Source organism: Drosophila serrata, unplaced genomic scaffold, assembly GCF_035046125.1.
Source record: "Drosophila serrata isolate PLE 108 unplaced genomic scaffold, ASM3504612v1 contig_293, whole genome shotgun sequence".
Classification (NCBI taxonomy): domain Eukaryota; kingdom Metazoa; phylum Arthropoda; class Insecta; order Diptera; family Drosophilidae; genus Drosophila; species Drosophila serrata.
Genome location: NW_028257191.1, coordinates 342,308 through 350,699, shown reverse-complemented (window position 1 = coordinate 350,699; position 8,392 = coordinate 342,308). Strand labels below are relative to the sequence as shown.

General features: G+C 36.5%; 1 long non-coding RNA gene across 2 annotated transcripts; it reads right to left on the bottom strand.

Moving 5' to 3' along the window:
- Positions 1-2,754: 2,754 nt before the first annotated feature.
- Positions 2,755-4,102, bottom strand: LOC147643069 (uncharacterized). Of its 2 annotated transcripts, XR_015272533.1 has the most exons (3): positions 3,522-4,102; positions 3,154-3,456; positions 2,755-3,091 (listed from the first exon to the last, which is right to left on the bottom strand). It is a non-coding gene; the product is annotated as an uncharacterized LOC147643069 (long non-coding RNA). The 2 variants fall into 2 exon arrangements; XR_015272532.1 differs by having other exon boundaries at positions 3,154-4,102.
- Between the last annotated feature and the right edge of the window lie 4,290 nt (positions 4,103-8,392).

The window sequence follows — 8,392 nt, the reverse complement described above, 5'->3', positions numbered from 1 at the left end:
TAAATCCTTGGATCACGGAAGTTGTTGAAAGTTGTAGATGGCGGATTTTGTCTCGTAGGCACTGTGCGGCTGTGGAATGTATGAGTGCAGGTGCTTGTACACGCTCTAGGCACAAAGAGGAGACGAAAAAATGAAATTACTTGGTATGCCCTTATGCTGGCGTGTGTATATATGTATGTAATAACTTGGATGCTCAGCGCAGAATAGCGCGAAGCTTGCCCAATATATGTATCTTAAATTGATATAAATAAAAAATAGGATTTATAAAATTCGGATTATTTTAAATCCTTGGCTCACGAAATTTGTTTCTTGAAAAACTTTAGGGTTTGTATTGGCACAGTGGAGCGTCGAGAAGTGGACTGTATTGAATTGTGCGAACAGAAAAATGTGTATGGATACAGCATACAAAAATATCGTGACAGCGGCAGACTGTTCGGCAATCAGGGTGAATTCCCGCAACAAGCGCACACCGGCTGGCCAATATTAATTATGCCTTTCTTTTTGAAACACACTTTCACTGTTCACGGAGAACTTTTTTTGTACGGAAATATTAGCACAAGTTTAGAATGCGTGTGTGTGTATGTGGCTGCACATAGGCCTCGACCGTTGGCAAGTGGATGAACAACGGGGAATCGAAGAGACGGCGAGGAGGATGGCGGCGCACACAAAACGGACACGGATGGAAAATTTCGAAGTTCGGAGGCGAATAGAAAGTGGGATTTCTCACTGCCGTGGTGTCAGGAAAATTCGGACGGGGAGTTGACACGAACACAACAATAAATTTTGCAGCGGTGCGACCGAAATTAAATGTTCGGCTCACTGTCTAAGACCGGCAGCGAGAACAAGACGGAATCAAGCATATACTTATCTCAGCGGTAAAATCACCGGGAACTGCTGGTGAAAGGACGGAAGGATATCCGTATCCGGCTCGAAGGACCAATGTTTGTAGGGGGGCGATCCTGCCGCTAAAGATCCTGGAAAACGTAGCCCAGTGAAAAATTCCCACGTCGCAAGCGAAGTCGAAAAGTAAAGGCGGGGGCGTCGTGGGCAATTCAAAATCGTCAGCTCTATTTCGCTGCATACATAAGACTAATTAGCTTAAACGTAAGGGCTGCGCTCCCGACCGATAAGCTAAGCTTAACAGTGCGAGAGCAGGCCCGCGAACTAGCCGTCCCTCAGCTCGCTTAGCAGCGAGCGAAGATCGGGAATTCGGGAGCGCGAGTTCGCGAACATCGAAGAGTGGGAGCGGGAGCGCTTAGACTGGCCCGATGAGCAGTGCGCCAAGAGCCGACTTGCGGGAGTGCAAGAGCGGCAAACTTTGGAATCTCGGTGGGCAGAGGCGGCGCCGCGAAGGGCCTCCTGACGTGAACAATTATAGAAAGCTAAATGAAATAACTATTCCCTACAGATATCCAATACCAAACATGGACGAAATCCTTGGTAAACTAGGTAAATGCCAATATTTTACAACTATTTGGCAAATTTCAAATAGAATTTGACTCAGAATCAATATCTAAAACTGCATTTTCCACCAAAAGCGGTCATTACGAATACCTTCGAATGCCATTTGGCCTTAGAAATGCACCTGCTACTTTTCAAAGATGCATGAATAATATCCTTCGACCGTTGCTCAATAAACACAGTTTAGTGTATTTAGATGACATCATAATTTTTTCCACATCCCTTACCGAACATTTAAATTCATTACAGCTAGTTTTTTCCAAACTTGCAGAAGCAAATTTAAAGTTGCAGTCAGACAAATGTGAATTCTTAAAAAAGGAAGCTAGTTTTCTTGGTCACATCGTAACCCCCAATGGTATAAAACCAAGCCCCCCTAAAGTTAAAGCCATAGTTTCATATCCAATAATAATATCCATAAAAGAGATCAGAGCTTTCCTTGGATTAACCGGTTATTATCGTAAATTTATCCCAAACTACGCAGACATAGCAAAACCAATGACCAAATGTTTAAAAAAAGGAGCAAAAATAGATACACAAAATCTCGACTACATAGAAGCATTAAAAAAAACCTAAAACTTTAATAATTAGAGAACCAATTACCCGATTTCGAAAAAAAATGCACTTTAACCACAGATGCCAGAAATCTAGCCCTTGGAGCCGTACTTTCTCAAAATGGTCATCATATAGCCTTTATTAGCAGAACACTTAATGAACATGAATTAAATTACAGTGCTATCGAAAAGAAATTACTTGCCAATGTTTGGGCCACTAAAACTTTTCGACATTATTTACTAGGACGACATTTTCTCATTGCTACCCTGCAGTACCTGTCATCAGTAATTCATCAACGTTTCATCAACAGCGAAGGGGGTGCTGTTGATGATTCATCGATGACAGCCCATACAAACTGTTGATGAATTTAACATGGGCATGTCCTAGGCTGTCATCAATAGAAATTCATCAACAATAAATCGATGATTCATCATCAATTCATCGATGTATTGTTGATGACACATCGATGAAACATCGATGTTTCATCATCAATTCATCGATGTTTCATCAACAATTCATCATCAATTCATCGATGTATTGTTGATGACACATCGATGAAACATTGATGAAACATCGATGAAACATTGATGATACATCGATGAAACATCGATGAAACATCGATGATACATCGATGAAACATCGATGATACATCGATGAAACATCGATGAAACATCGATGTTTCATCAACAATTCATCGATGTGTCATCAATAATAAATTAATTAAAAAACATAAATAAGGGATTTCATATTTCAATTCATTCACTTTTATTATATCCTCTTAAAAACTAACATAATAAAATTAAAATTATACATAAAATAATACAAATAATCAAATTAAAAATATTTCTTATAATAATACAAAATAAATTAAAAAAAAATAATAATACAATAATAATAATTATAATAATTAACATTAAAAATTAAATATTAATGTATTGAAAAACGCTCGGACCACATTCTAACACGTCTTCATCCCTTTTCCTTTTTTTATGTTGCGCCTCCAAATTTTTTGCGCAAGGAAGGCTTTTAGTTAAACGGTTGGCAAGCGGCTCCGTTGCATCAACTTGACTTATTGCATCTGAAAAGGAAAATTTGGAAAATAAATTGATATCAAAATCTAAAAAAAAAATACATAATTACCTAAGAGTGCAGAGTAGAACTTCTTATGGTCTCGAAGCCTTTTCTTACACTTCGCACCATCGATGTATCACAATAGCTGCATGCAGACACGAAGTGGGAGGACGGGAAGATGTACTCAAAATAGAAGACAGAATTGATACGAAAGTAAACTTTTTTTAAATCTTTACATAAAAACTCACCTGATATATAATTTCAATTATTGAAAACTAAACAGAATATTTATATATGTACATATGTATGTAAATTTTTTTTTTTAATTTGGCCTGCGCAGTGCGCACGCTTCTCACTTAGTTCACTGTTTAACTGCAAGTGAAAACACGAATAAGCAATAGAAAAAAAAGGACTGTGCCTCCAACAACAAAACGAACCACGATCCGGAAAAACGGATCCTCAAGTCCGTTTTTTTTCTCTTATTGTTCGTTTCGTTTCACAAAGTCCCGTTTGGCTATCTTGTGTCCGAGTGTTTTGCTTCCTTGTAAACAGGGTATAAAGGATATATCCGACGAGGCAACAAGTTACTTAAAATGTTATTGCAGCTCAAACAATTTTGTTCGATATGCAATTATTTTTTCATTCGCGTTTTATATTTAAAGAATATTTATTCCTAATACCATCATTATAATTGTTAATGATAATATATTATACACATAAAAATGCTAAAGTTCTAGGGTGCGAAACAGTTGGTTCGATTTTAATTGTTAACTTATTTGCTTTTGGCTCATCTCACTCGTTTGAAGAGTGAGTGAGGCAGTGAGATAGGCAATCACCATGGCAGCATTAGAGCGTAGGCTCCGTACAAGTCGCAGTCGGCAGAGCGTCGACTTTATAGAAGTCGCAGCCGGCAGAGCGTCGACTCGGTAGAAGTCGCAGTCGGCAGAGCGTCGACTCTATAGAAGTCGCAGTCGGCGCGTTGATGACGGGTTGATGACAGTGGCTATTGATGACACGCGGTACTGCAGGGTAGTGACCATCAACCTCTTAGATGGCTGCATACCTTAAAAGAACCAAATGCCAAGTTACAAAGATGGAAAGCCAAGTTAAACGAATACTAATTTAAATTCGACTATATTAGAGGGAAAGAAAATTCAGTTGCCGATGCATTATCAAGAATTAAAATTGAAGAAAATCACCACAGTGAAGTTACTCAACATAGTGCAGAAGAAGATAATAGCAACCTAATAATAATAACAAATAATTTTCATTAAATCCGATAACAATAAAGTAGAGTATTCAACAATATTCGGTAACTCCATTGCAACAATCCAATATAATGTAATGACACTCGACAAGGCCAAACAAATTTTACTTGATCATTTTATTCATAGAAACATTACCATTCATATTGAAAGCGATGTAGATTTTGAAATCATTCAAAGAGCACACAGAGAAATTATTAATACCACTTACACTAAAGTAATTCGCAGCCTCCACTTATTAAAGAATGTTTGTTCATACGCCGAATTCAAAGAAATTATACTTCAATCACATGAAAAACTTTTACGTCCAGGTATACAGAAAATGACTAAATTATTCAAAGAAAATCACTTTTTTCCAAATAGCCAACTATTAATTCAGAATATAATAAATGAATGCATCAAATGCAATTTGGCTAAAACAGAACACAGAAATACCAAAATGCCTTTTAAAATCACACCCAACCCTGAACATTGTCGAGACAAATTTGTGGTAGATATTTATTCATCTGAGGGAAAACATTACATCAGTTGCATTGACATTTATTCAAAATTCGCTACACTTGAACATATTAAAACAAAGGATTGAAAAGAATGCAGGAACGCACTAATGTGCATTTTTAATCGGTTAGGTAAACCCAAATTACTAAAGGCAGACAGAGACGGAGACGGACAGACGTCGAAAGACTACATAAGACAATAAATAAAAAAAAAACCGAAAAATTAACTCATCCGATGATGAAGAAGTACAATTAATCAAGATAGATACAATTCTTTACATATAACATACAACCAACTGGACAAACACCTGCTCAAATATTCTTATACGCTGGACATCCAATATCAAACACTCAAAATATTAAAGAAAGGAAAATAGATAAAATAAATGAAGATCGACAGGAATTTAACATTGACACTAGATACAGAAAAGGTCCACTTCAAAAGGGAAAATTAGAAAATCCATTTAAGGCAAATAAAAATGTAGAAAAAATAGACGAAGTCCATTACAAAATTACTAATCGAAATAGGGAAACCCAATACAGTCGAGTCCCGATAATTCGAAATGGCAAGGGGATCACTTTTTTTACGAATTAGACGGGAATTCGATTTATCGAGATTTCTATTTAAAGGGGCTCAAAAATGAAAGAGTCGAATAAACGGGGTACTTACATTTCACATCATGTTTACATATGTGTTTAGCTTTATTAAAATTAAACAAACATAATAAATATGTACATTCATGTGTACGTTTTTCAAATTAAAGGAAAATTAAACAAAAAATTAACAAACAAAATTAAGCAGAAACATTAAATTATTAAAAACGAAATTTCAAGCTTTAAAATAATTGGTAATTTTTTATTGTTTCGTGTTTTTTTCTTTTATTTTTTCCATTGCGTTTTCTAAACCTATTAGGTTGTCACACACTATTTGGCACATCATGAGTCGAAAACTAATGTTTAAGTTGAGGAATTCTGTTCTGATTTCTGCAAAATCTAACAAAATATTTCGCATCGCATTACGATTTATAAGACGTTTCGAAACAAAATTACTATTTATAAGAGGTTCAATATTCTTTGCGTTGCGCCAAATACTACGAATTAACGAGGGGACCAAAATGTATGGAATTTTTACGAATTAACGAGTTTTTTTCAAGGGGACAGAATTTTTTACGAATTATCGCGATTTTCGATTTAGAGGGGTACGAATTATCGGGATTCGACTGTACTACAAAACAGAATTTAAGAAATAAAAGAAAACTAATGCCGTTAAACTTCCACAGGAACCTTTTGTACGATGATGTTACTTATTTCACTTATCCCTATTAACCACAAAACCATTAACACCATTAAAATAATTCCTTATCCCGACCATAATGGGTATCAGTTAGACCATTCAGATCAACAATCATATTTTGAAGATAAGAATAAAATTTATAATCAAGACAATAAAAAAGTTAATATGAATGCATTAAAAATATAATTAAGCGTAAAAATCCAATTTGTAATTTTATACCAACTCCTTCAAAGGAAATGATTCAATATATTGAACCAAATATTATACTTACATGGAATCTAACTGAAACTACAATCGAACAAAATTGTCAAGAATTAAATGGCGATATAAAAATAAATAGAAGCAAAATTATTAGAATAAAACAATGTAGAGTTAAAATTGGAAATGTTATTTTAAGCGAAAATTCGTTAAATCCAGAATTTGATTTAACAGCTTTGTATTCACCGATTAATGTAACTAAGATAAAGATAGTAGAACATAATGACGTTTTAAAACTAATTTCAGAAAATAATACCACACTTTACGTAATTATAATATTAGTAGTTATCGTTCTTATTATTTTTGTTGTCCTATCAAAATTGTTTACACTAAATCCACTTACCTTTTTATATAAAAAATTTAGAAAACAAGCAAAAATAATCAAGAACCACAACAAGAAATAGAACCGGCACAAAACCAGTTGCCTGCATTGTACCCTGAAATGCCAGCCCAAACATAGGCAACCCTTCTAAGGGGAGGGAAGTGACATATTCACAAATTCCGTTATGTACCAAGAACCTAAATATTCGTTTTATTAATTTAACATGGCGTTGTCCTTAGTCAACTGACGGGACATTAATTCGACTCAAGTAAATATCGACACTTCACTATATAAGTTAACTAAGTTAACCGGGCGACGGCAATGACCGATCGTCCGAAAGCTCGCTCCGGCCAAATTGCTGACCCAGCGTCTGGCCGGAAGCTCGTGCATAGCCGGCAAGCACTGCCCATTGGAGTGGCCGCTATGAGTCTCACTTTTGTTAGTTCTTAAGTTCAGTTCTGATTTTATATTTGACAAATAAAGAGCCATCGCTCATACAAGGAACTCCGACGATCCGTCGTAAAACATTTATCATTGTAAATCTGACTGAGTCTCTAGGCCAGCAGATAAAGAGTAACAGTCATCCCTCCAACCTAACTACCTTGTTGGATACTCTACAGCCAGCCGGCTAGAGGAAACCAAAGGGCCTGTTGCCCCAACTCTATATCTCCAGGAATAATCCGTGGCGGAGTAGAAATTGCCGACGGCAAGCCTTCGTCGAACAACATCTTATTAATTGGCGCCCAACATCTAAAAGTACCCTACCCACTGTAACAACTATATGCTTTCCTATATCTGCATTAGATTAGCTTCGAACTAAATGAAATAAATCGCTGCCAGAATAATTTCTGCAGCTCCACTTTAATATTTTTGTGTTAACTTTATATTAAATAAAGATTAATTAACCCATTATTTGATTGACAATTTAATGGTGAATTACATGTGCGATAATAATATTTGTTTTATGCTGTCTGTGTATTGTTTGCATTTTATTTTATTGCCAAAAATAAGTACGGATAGTAGATATCTCGGCCTAACCACTAGGCAGCCGCTAACAAATAAATTAGTCGTGAATTTATTTAAAATTATTTTTCACTAAATATCGGCGTTTAATTCTGCCGTTTGGATATTCATAAATTGTGAATTTATTTATTTATTTGTTGTGTCTTTTTGCTTAGACATTTTTTTTATTGCCCCCACTCCACTGCTGGGAACCCGATACTGCTGCATATGCATTTGTGTGGCAAATTGTTGTTATTTGTTTCTTTGTTTCTCATAGCGGAGGCTCAGTCCCCGCATACCCCTGACCCTATCGCTGCTTGACAGGGCACCGGCTCGATTCGACGAGCTCAGAAACTTTGTTGCTAAAGCGGCGGCCATGCCATGCCAACTGTCTTCATGGGCAGAATAGCTTGAGCAAGCATTCCCCTAACAGTGCGATTTAACTTGGCCACATATGAGCTCGCCATTCCAGCATTACAGGGAAAGCAAACCATACGCTAGTGACTCTGAGTCTGATAGTGAAGGGCCCCCGCGTACTAACCCCACAGTAGGAACTATGGACCCGGAGCAGCTTAAAACTATAATTCAGGCCGCGGCTAACCATGCCCTGGCGAAAAGGGTCGGCAAAAAAGAAGAATTGCGCCAAGCTATAGATCAGTTGGCCGCCCAA